This window comes from Plecotus auritus, assembly GCF_963455305.1.
Source record: "Plecotus auritus genome assembly, chromosome: 2".
Lineage (NCBI taxonomy): Eukaryota > Metazoa > Chordata > Mammalia > Chiroptera > Vespertilionidae > Plecotus > Plecotus auritus.
Genome location: NC_137771.1, coordinates 64,168,525 through 64,179,971, shown reverse-complemented (window position 1 = coordinate 64,179,971; position 11,447 = coordinate 64,168,525).

Here is an 11,447-nt window from a genome sequence, read left to right as displayed (position 1 = left end):
ATCATGTAGGCTTGAACTTGTCTTTGACACCTCTCTTAGCTTTCCCATTCCCATTCAAAAGCCAACAAACCAATAAATCTATCTCTGCCACAGCTCTCAAAACACCCCTGGTTTAAGCTTTTGTTGCTTCTCATTAAGCCATTTATTAATTTATTCTCACATGTGGAGGGCTCAATGCTAAGGATAAAGCATACAGTTAGATAAGAAATGCTTCTTGTTCTTTGGGCCCTTCTGGTTTGGAGAGCAATGAACTTTCAAGCTGTTGTAATGCAATGTGATGAGTGTGACAGCGGAGATAATGGTTAAGGTGCTCAGAAAGTCTGATGAAGGGAATAGCTAATTGTTTAGCAAAACGCAGACCTGCCAGGGGAAGGACATTTGAGTGGATGCTTTAAGAATGAAACACAGAGAAGTGAAAATCGAGGTGGGGGAGTCAGCCAGCAGGAAGCCACTGGCAGGGGGAGACCATTTGCAAAGGCAGAAAGACAAGAGAACTACAAGTAGTCTCTTACAGCTAGAGCTAGGGCGTGAGATGGGAATTCGTAAGAGATGGGGCTCAAGAGAGACCTTTTAGCATTTCAGGTTATTTCTTTAAAATAAATTCATAGGAGCAAAATGCTAAATGTTATTAATATTTCTGCTGGGAGAGACAAGGGACACAGAACATTCCAACAGAGGTCTTAGGAATTGCTGGCAGGGCTTGCGTGTGCATTTGTGCTGGAAGCAGACAGAGCAGGAGAGGTAGGTTAGGCCAGTTTCTCCTAACCTGGTAAACCATGTCCTTTTACAATGGGCAATAGGGAACCATAAATGGTTTTGAAGTTGGGCAATGAGGAGCATACATACCTTTTAGAAACATGATTCTAGCAGCAATGAAGCGGTGAGGCAGGCTGCTATTGCAATCCTCTAGGTGAGCGGTCACTGGGACCTAGAGTAGGGCAGTGGGAGTGAGTATGAAATGAAGACACAAAATGAATGAGAGACGAGTGAAAATATCCAATGGCTCCACTAGCCTCTGGCTAACTTTCTGAAGCAACTGTGGGGAATTATAGCTGTTTAGACTCAAAGGCTGTATCCCAGAGCACCTGTCAGAATCTCCTAAGCCAGATGATTAAACACATTAGTGAACCATGGCACTGATGGGTTTGCCTATGCCTCTCTCCTACTTCCTTTTACACATAGCTATTTAGGCTGCAGTAGGAACTATGAACTCCTACCACCTACCATCGGTGCTTCTTTGCCTTTGTACATGGGCCCGGACTTTCTCCTATAATGTTTCATTTCCTACTTCCCTGTTTGCCAGTTCCTGATGTCTTTGGAGGACCTCTTCATTGAAATGATGTAAAACTTTCCCACATTCCTCCTCATTCCTTACATGACCCTGACCTGCCTCCTCCAGAGAATGAGGTGATAATTTCATCCAGTGCTGAATCTTCTCTCAAATCTATCTATCTATCTATCTATCTATCTATCTATCTATCTATCTATCTATCATCTATCTATCATCATCTATCATCTATCTACACTAGGGGCCCGATGCACGAAATTTGTACACTGGGGGTGGGGGGTCCCTCAGCCCAGCCTGCCCCCTCTCACATACTGGGAGCCCTCAGGGGATGTTCTAATGAGGCGACCGGGCTGATCAGGCGAAGGCACCAGCCCCATCACCCTGCTGCTGCAGCCACTGCCAGTCACCGCAGCCACCAAGGTGTTTTCATCAACACGGACTCCAGTCCCTTCACCATGAAAAAATGACAACTTTCTTTAGGCATTTTCAAGATGTGTCTTTCATAGGATATGACATTTCTTTCTTTATTTTTTTTATCCTCACCTGAGGATATGTTTCCATTGATTTTTAGAGAATGTGGAAGAGAAAGGGAAAGACAGAGAGAAACATCAAAGTGAGAGGAACACTTGGATTGGTTGCCTCCTGCATGAGCTCTGACCTGGGCCCCAGACAGGGAGGAGCTTGCAACCTAGGTACATGCCCTTGATCAGAATAAAACTGGACCCTGCGGACGGCAGGCCAAGGCTCTATCCACTGAGCCAAACCGGCTAGGGCAGGATATGACATTTCTTAGCCCTCCAGCAGCGGACCTTCGTTTTTTTTCTCTAGGAGTGTGGTGGAAAAACCCTAGATCACCTTTTTGGATTCTTATACCCAAGTTACTAAGAATATTACCAGTGGCATGCAGGGAGGTTAGCCAATGAGCTGTCAGAAAAGGTATTTTCTCTGTAGTTCACACTGATCATTTCTAATCTCTGGCTTTGCCCCTGCCAAGGCCTAAAGCCTCCGGGCCTGGGCAGGGGCCCCCCAGCTCCCTCCGATCTCTGGCTCTGCCCCTGCCCAGGCCCCAAGCCTCTGGCCGGGGCTTGGAACCTGGACAGGGGACCCCCAGCTCCCTCTGATCATCGGGCTCCGCCCCTGTCCAGGAGCCCCCTGGCTTAGGCCCCTCCCAGGTTGCTCAGGACCCACGGGGGGGGGGCTACCTTGGAGTGACCTGGGTGCTGAGAAAGTTCCCCGGACCCAGGCTGCTGGGCGCCTATGTATGCAAATTAACCTCCATCTTTGTTGGGTTAATTTGCATACTCACTTTGATTGGCTGTGAGTGTAGCGGAGGTACAGTCAATTTACACGTTTGTCTATTATTAGGTATGATGATGATATGTAATATGCAAATTGGCCAGGACTCTGCAATGGGTCACGACCAGACAGGAGGAGGTTGCGCGCGCAGGTGAGGCCTGAAGCAGAGATGGAGACAGAGGCGGGGGGCCTGCCTGAGCCAGCACTGTGGCTCAGGCGGCCCCAGAGTAGACACAGGCAGGGAGGCTGGGGGATGCTGCGAGCCAGGTGTGGGTCCGAGCCCCCCATGGCGCCTGTCTGGCCCGACTCCAGTGGCGGCCCATGCTGCACGAGTCAGGCACAGGTCCCAGCCCCCCACGGGGTGCCTCCTCGCACGGTGAAAGGTGGGGTGCCTCCTTGGGTGATTTCAATAGCACACTGGGCCTCTAGTTCCAGAATAATTTACCTGTAATTCACATGTGGAACCATCGCCTCTACCTTGGAATATAGATATATATGTAAATATATATTCTTGCTTCTATATCAGGCTGTGGACTTTGTAGAAAAGAGATTATTATCTGGCTTTTAGAAGGTGCCCAGTAGATAACAAATAAGTGAATATTGGTAATCTTTACCAACTTATGATTAAAGAATAGTATGTTTTTTCCCTTTTAATGGAGGGAAGATACAAGAACTTTAAAAAGTACAAAAATAGTTTTTTGATTAAGTCTTCCAGTTTGATCAGTATATTTGCACAATTTTGCACAACTGAGGAAGATATTTTCTGACAATAAGGTCTAAATATATCAGTATTATTCCTTCCTTTATTTTAAATAGGGATTCATTCTTTCAAAAGAAAAGCTTTAATCCTTCACTAGTAAAATTCACAGAAATGAGTTTCTTAAGTCTGTTCTAAATAGTAGGGGGAATTTCAGAAAAAGAAATGTTATCAGGTAACAGCACCCCTTCTTACTGTGACCCGTGAAGCTCTCCAGGAGCCCATATTAGATAGCATGGCTATTTTCAAGTGGGCACCTCCCCCAGCCCCTCAAACTAAGTTGTTTGCTTAGGGTTTAATGGAATGCTAAATTATTTCTAACAAATTACAAGCAATATGGATGGAAGAACATGTAGTATTTCATTTTGCCTCATTATGCTTTATATTTGGGATCTCCAGTTTTGTAAATGATAGCTATGATATATCAGTCCATCTTTACACATGCTCATGCTTGAATGCATCCTGCGTCTCCTCCCAGATGGAACAGTGTCAATCATGATGTACAGCTGTTGTTAAGCTACATCCTGTGTCTACAGAAAATAATCCACCAGTATTTGTTATGGAATAATGTATAAGATTGCAGGAAAACACAGGAGAATTGGTCTTGGCTTTTAAAATAAGCAAGCAAGCAAGCAAGCAAGCAAACAAACAGACAAACATGTTTCTAGGTAAAGGGTGGTAGGAGGTACCCCCTTTTCTCAAGGCTCCAAGTTTCTCTCACAGCTTCTGCTACCCCCTGGGTGACCGAGGTGTTTACCTTCTTCTTCCTGTACCTCATTTCTTTATTTGTAAATAATTCTTCGAGTTGATAGCATTTTGTGAGGAGGAACAAGTAAAAATGCTTTGAAAGGGCTTTGCAAGGCTCGAGCACTCTGTAAATGCTTAATGATAATAATATACAGTAGGGCATTTTCTCTTGAAAACAGCAGGAACGTTTCCTTACATAATGACCTGACAGATGGGTTATGGTGTCTAATCCCCTTAAACCCCCAAAGCTCTTTGATAGTAGATGTAAAAGGCCAGATCAGAGCACATGCTGCTCTTTTATTGAGCCCTTTCTTTGGGTATCTATGCCATATTCAATTGCTTCCTTCTCTAAGTACATTACATGTTAACCTACTACCTGCAGGAACAATTAGGAGCAAAAATAAGGACTAAAGGACAGTGCCCTCCAGTAGGACATACTAGTTAACGCTTGTTGTCCCCAATATTAAAATCCACTTTGGCCTTTACATGTGGCTTTTACTGAAGGTTCCTGCCCTCCTAATTCCTTGCTATTAATCTCAAGCTGTGGGTATTTGTTAATGTTGAACACAGGCTGTGTGTGCGTGCGTGCGTGTGTGTGTGTGTGTGTGTGTGTGTGTGTGTGTGTGTGTGTGATAGTCCTGTATGTGGAGAGAAGGGAGCTTTAGTGATAATAATTCTAAACCAGTGAGGCTTAGAGAAATCACAGGCAGTTTAGGGTATTTGTAACATTTGTGGAAGAGTTGGAGCTTTCAATTAGTTCAAAATGAGGAAAGAATGATTAGCAGTTATTGTACTGTAACCTTAATTCAGCTCTTGAACTTGGATTGGACCAAGTCATTTTGACATTCCCTCTTTATGCTGTGCTTGTCTTTTGAGAATAGTTATTAAAGTTATCAGTTTCTAAAACCTTTTGTCACAATCCCTTAACCCAAATTCATCATCCTTTCTTAGTTGCAAAGTTTGCTTTCTTTGCCTGCTGGAAGAAGTATAAATTGTTGTGAAATCAGCCATGATGTGTAATCTGTGTAATAAAGAAAAAGAAACTGCAGCCAATAGTAGGGTTCCCACCCGCTCCAGCCCCGGTCCTTTTGTTTTGACAACTGAGTATATGCCAGCACTGCAATAAACATTTTAAGTGTACTATCTCCTTCAATTTGGGGTGTTTAAAGAAACCAGGATTGATTCAAAGGTTTGTTCAAAGACCTTTCTGAAGATCCCTTCCACTTTCTTGCTGAATCCTTCCCATGCTACCTTCTTGAGCACCTCATTTAATACATTTGTGTCCTTTTCCCTGTATCTTCATATACTCCTTTTTATTTTCATGAATAATGGTACAAACATGTTGAAATATCACCTGAATTTAAAAAACAACCTTCCTTTGACTTCACATTTCCGTTACGCACCATTTTTCTGAATCACTTTAGAGCAGAACTTTCCCAAGAGTTATCCGTACTTCCTATCTCCAATTAGCTGTTTAAGAAAATAAATCTCAATTAGGTCAACATTATTATTCAACTCTTCAATATTCTGACAGATATTTTTATCTAGTTGCTTCATCACTTACTGAGAGAGCAATGTTAAAAAAATGAACTATGATCATGAATTTTTCTATTTATCTTTTTAATATGGTCAGTTTTTGCTTTATGTATTTTGAAGTTCATTAAGATTTTTATATATGCATCAAAGACAAATCAATAGAGTAAAAAGGCAAACAATGTAATGGGATAAACTATGAAAATAAGATATCTGATAAGGAATTAATATTCAGAATATATAAAGAACTTATACAGCTCATCAACAACAACAACAACAAAAAAACACACACAAACAACCCAATTTTAAAATGGGCAAAATAATTGAATAAACATTTCTTCAAAAAAGACACACATATGGCCAGTGAGCACATGAAAAGATGTTCAATATCACTAATCTTTAGAGAAATGTAAATGAAATATCTAAAATGTACTATTTCACACCCATGGAGTTAGTTATTATTAACAAAATAAAACAGAAAATAACAAGTGTTGGTGAGAAGGTGGAGAAATTGCAACACTTGTATATTGCTGTTGGGGATGTATCATGGTGCAGCTACTATGAAAAACAGTATGGCTGTTCCTCAAAAAATTAAACATAGAATTACCATATGATCTAGTAATTTTACTTCTGGGTATGTGCCCAAAAGAATTGAAAGCAAGGAATTGAACAGGTATTTGTATATTCATGTTCATAACAACATTATTCATAATAGCTAAAAATTGGAAACAACTTAAATACCCATTAACAGATGAATGAATAAAAAATATGGTATATACATAAAATGAAATACACCTTACTTACCTTTAAAAAGGAATACAATTCTGACACATGCTACAATATGAATAAACCTCGAAGACATTTGGCTAAGTGAAATAAACCAGACACTAAAGGACAAATATTGCCTCATCCCACTTAATGTGGTACCTAGCATAGTCAACTCCATAGAGAGAGAAATTCAATGGTGGTTGGTAGGGAGTAGAGCCAGGGAGGAATGGGAAATTATTTTTTAACTAGAGGCCCGGTGCATGAATTTGTGCACCAGTGGTGTCCCTCGGCCTGGCCTGCGGGATTGGCCGAAACCGGCTCTCCGACTTCCCCTGAGGGGTCCTGGATTGTGAAAGGGTGCAGGCCAGGCCGAGGGACGCCACTGGTGCATGATCGGGGCCGGGGAAGGCCACGGGAGGTTGGCCAGCCTGGGAGGGACCGCGGGAGGGCACCAGGGCATGTCTGGCCAGTCTTGCTCAGTCCCAATCGGCCAGACCCCAGCAGCAAGCTAACCTACTGGTTGGAGTGTCTGTCCCCTGGTGGTCAGTGCACATAATAGCGACTGGTCAACCAGTCGACTGTCAGCTCCCTGGTGGTCAGTGCATGTCATAGCTAACAGTTGAGTGGCCTTAGCATATTATGCTTTGATTGGTTGACTGGACACTTTAGCATATTAGGCTTTTATTATATAGGATGGGTTTAGACTTTTAGTTTTGGAAGTTAAAAAAGTTCTGGAGATGGGTGGTTGTCATGGTTGCAAAATAATGTGAATGTACTTCATGCCATTGAACTGTACACCTGAAAGTGGTTAAATGGTGCATTTTATGTTATATATCTTTTACCACAATAAAACATTGCTAATGGCTTTCTAATGAGTTAACCCTTTTAATACTACAAAATGTCCCTTTTTGCACCTGGTAACACTCCTTGTCTTGAAGTCTCTATGTCTAACAATATAGCCATACTAGGTTTCTTATGGTTAGTGATTATATGATATATATCTTGTCAATCTATTACTTCCAATCTTTCTGAATCTTATATTTAAAGATTTGTGTAGACAGCTGTTTCTTATATATAGTGTATAATTGAGTCTTGCTTTTTTAACCAAACAAGTTCTGCTTTTTAATTGGTTTAGACCATATGTATTTAATGACTTATTGATATGGTTGGTTTACATTTTCTACTTTGCTATTTGTTTTTTACTTTCCCCATCTGTGTATTTTTTTCTTTTTTTTTCCTGTATTCCTTGTCTGTTTTATAGTGTTCCATTTATTTCACCCACCACCCATTTCACTCATTCTACTTCACCCACTGTAGTGAATAAGCCAAACACAGCCCTTCCTCAAGGTTTTGCCTTTATTATTCCCTCTTTTAAATTCTCTCCCAAGGTATTCTTATAACTCACTCCCTCACTTCCTCTCTGCTCCACCATGACCTTGAGAGGCCTTCATTCATCACCCTTATTCATTATCCCTCTGACCTTGCCTTATTTTTCATTATAGCACATTTCACCACCTGACATTATATTTACACATGTTTGCTGGTTTTCTTTCTCCTTAGACTAGAATATAGGCTCCAAAAATCAGCCTTTTGTCCTTTGTTTTGTTCATGAAAGAATCATTAGCCCTTAGAATATAACCTAGCAAACAGAAGGCTCCCAGAAACAGTTTTGGAATAAATGAATTAAAAAGACATGCACAAAAAATTAAAACAAGGACATATAGTCACAGTAATTAAAAGAGAGTATACTAGACCTATAATAATAGTTGTCAGCCAAGTTAAAACAAAATATTGAGGTTTAATTTAATTGTTAAGGATTGATAGTATGATATTGAAAGAAAAGAGAAAACCCTGATAACTCTTCAATTGTTTTTGTTTGCTTCTGTGTTATCTGTCAAGGGAACTAATCTCCAAACTAAATATGATAGAATAGAAATTACACAGGGAAGATAAAGTCAAGGAGACAAAGAGACTTTAAGAAAACCCAGATATCTTAAATGATGATGAGTCCCCTGGAACAGATAGCTTGTACTCTAAATGTCATTGTTTTCATAATCTTGGGACATGCTAGGAACCCAGAGACTGCCTGAATGGGAGCTAAGGAAACCAAGCAGAATATATAAAAACTTATAGAGCAGTTACTACTATCCATGGTGAAGCCAAACAGACATCCAAGGCCTCTAAATATAAGAGAAGACAGCACTTTTTAATTCTAGCCAACACTCTGTTGATGCAAGGAGGTACACTGAGGTGGCAGACCAGGGCATGGCAACAGTGCATAACTGGTAGGTCATATTGTTGTTTAGTCAGTAGCAGAAATATCAGAAGCCAGATCCAGTCTTTGGCTGACAATAAGGAAGAGTTCAGTACCCCAAGTCTAGTGATTAGTGCTGGGCCTCCATTCTAGTTAGAAATTGAGTACAAGGAAAATCAGGCATAGTTTTAGCTTCATAGCCCAACATATGCAGTTGGTGTTAGATTAAGGAACTAGAGGTCAGAGCTCCTCAATACTAGGTATTCAGGGCACAAAGTTTATTTATTGCAGGATCACAAAGTGTGAGAGTTACAGAGCTCACTGGTTGGGAGAGATAGGACTTTGATGTTATCAGCTCAGTGCCAATTCAAGTTAATACTAACTGTAACTGGACTTTATTTCTGGCACATCTGGGCAGAGAACTTCCTAAGAAATTATAGAAGAATAAGAACACTAGAAACAGATGAATGCCATTTTGATTTTTCAAAAATGGGAAATATCTGGTCACCCCTATCTGCCCTCCCCTGATGGTTTTACTAAACACATGACATGTTCCCTGTCCGGACTGCCCAGCTCCAAGACCACCTTAATATTCTGACATCTGATCTCTGGGACTATTTTGGCTCATTTCTGTATCTACCCTGTTTCCCCGAAAATAAGACAGTGTCTTATATTAATTTTTGCCACCAAAGACACGCTAGGTCTTATTTTCAGGGGATGTCTTATTTTTCCATGAAGAAGAATATGGTACACATTTATTGTTAAATGAAAATAAAGGAAATTTATTACCTGTAAACGGTACAGTAGTATGGTAGTTGTCAACACAAACCAGACAAACTGTGAATACTACAGTATCAAGAATTTACTCATTTATTCAATGACAATCATGTCATCATCTTCTGGAACATCATCATAACAATCCAATTCCTGAATTTCCTGGTGAATTTCTTGTGACTCCATTTCTTTCAGAATCAGTGGACCAAATCTCTCATGTTTAGCAATAGCACTGTCTTTAAATGAGTACTTCTTGTCAAGGTAGCCTGCTCGCAGTGCATTTGCAATGCAACTGTCAGTGATTTTCTCCCATGAATTCTTCACCCAAGTCACAACTTCTTGCAGTTTAGGTTTCACAAAGTTTCCACGCTGATTTCTCTCCATTCTATTTTCAATGTAGTCATTAATTTCCATGCGCAAATTGTCTTTGAATGGCTTTTTTTTATTTTATTTTATTTTATTTTATTTTTTTTATTAAATAAATCTTTATTCAGATTATTACAATTATTTCTCCTTTTTTCCCCCCATAGCTCCCCTCCACCCATTTCCCACCCCACCTTCTGCCCTTACCTACCCCCCACTGTCCTCATCCATAGGTGTATGATTTTTGTCCAGTCTCTTTATGAACCCCCCCATACCCCTTTCCCCCTGAGAATTATCAGTCCACTCCCTTTCTATGCCCCTGATTCTATTATATTCACCAGATTATTCTGTTCCTCAGGTTTTTAATTTACTTGATTTTTAGGTTCACTTGTTGATAGATATGTATTTGTTGTTCATAATTTTTATCTTTCCTTTTTTCTTCTTCCTCTTCTTTAAGAATACCTTTCAGCATTTCATATAATACTGGTTTGGTGGTGATGAACTCCTTTAGCTTTTTCTTGTCTGTGAAACTCTTTATCTGCCCTTCAATTCTGAATGATAGCTTTGCTGGGTAGAGTAATCTTGGTTGTAGGTTCTTGCTACTCATCACATTGAAAATTTCTTGCCACTCCCGTCTGGCCTGCATAGTTTCTGTTGAAAAGTCAGCTGACAGTCGTATGGGTGCTCCCTTGTAGGTAATTAACTGTTTTTCTCTTGCTGCTTTTAATATTCTCTCTTTGTCTTTTGCTCTTGGCATTTTAATTATGATGTGTCTTGGTGTAGTCCTCTTTGGATTCCTTTTGTTTGGGGTTCTGTGGGCTTCCTGGACTTGTAAGTCTATTTCTTTCACCAGGTGGGGGAAGTTTTCGGTCATTATTTCTTCAAATAGGTTTTCAGTATCTTGCTCTCTCTCTTCTTCTGGCACCCCCATAATTCTGATGTTGGTACGCTTGAAGTTGTCCCAGAGTCTTCTTAGATTATCTTCAACTTTTTGGATTTTTTTTTTTGCTTTTTGCTTTTTCAGTTGAGTGTTTTTTGCTTCTTTGTATTTCAATTCTTTGACTTGATTTTTGTGTTCCTCTTGTCTGTTTTTGGGTCTCTGTATAATATTTTTTATTTCAGTCAGTGTATGTTTAATTTCTAGTTGGTCCTTTTTCATCTCTTCGAGGGTCTCGTTATATTTATCGGCCTTTTCTAGGATATTCTTAAAAAGCCTTATAACTGTGGTTTTGAATTCTATGTCCAGTCGTTTGTTTTCCTCCATTTCTTTTGTTTGTGATCTGATTCTTAGACGCCGCATTTTCACTGCTTCCCTGGGTTGGTAGATTTGTGTGCTAGGTTTCCAATTTGGCCTAGTGGGTCTGCCTCCCCAGTTAACCTGAGGTGGACACTCTTGGTGCACCCCTTTGTGGACTGTGTGTACAGCCTTGTTGTAATTAAGTCTTGATTGTTGTTGGTGTAACTGGGAAGAATTGACCTCCAGGCCAGTTGGCTGTAAGGATCAGCTGTGTCTATGCTGGGAGAAGTCCGGTGCTGGAGACAGCCTTATAGGATTAGACTTGCCAAATTGCAATAGCCTCTGTGCTCAGCTTGGATGGTGTGGAGTCTCAGTCTTGGCTTCCCGTCAGCCTTGCCCTTGCGCGCACGTGTGTGCCTTCAGTCCTCTG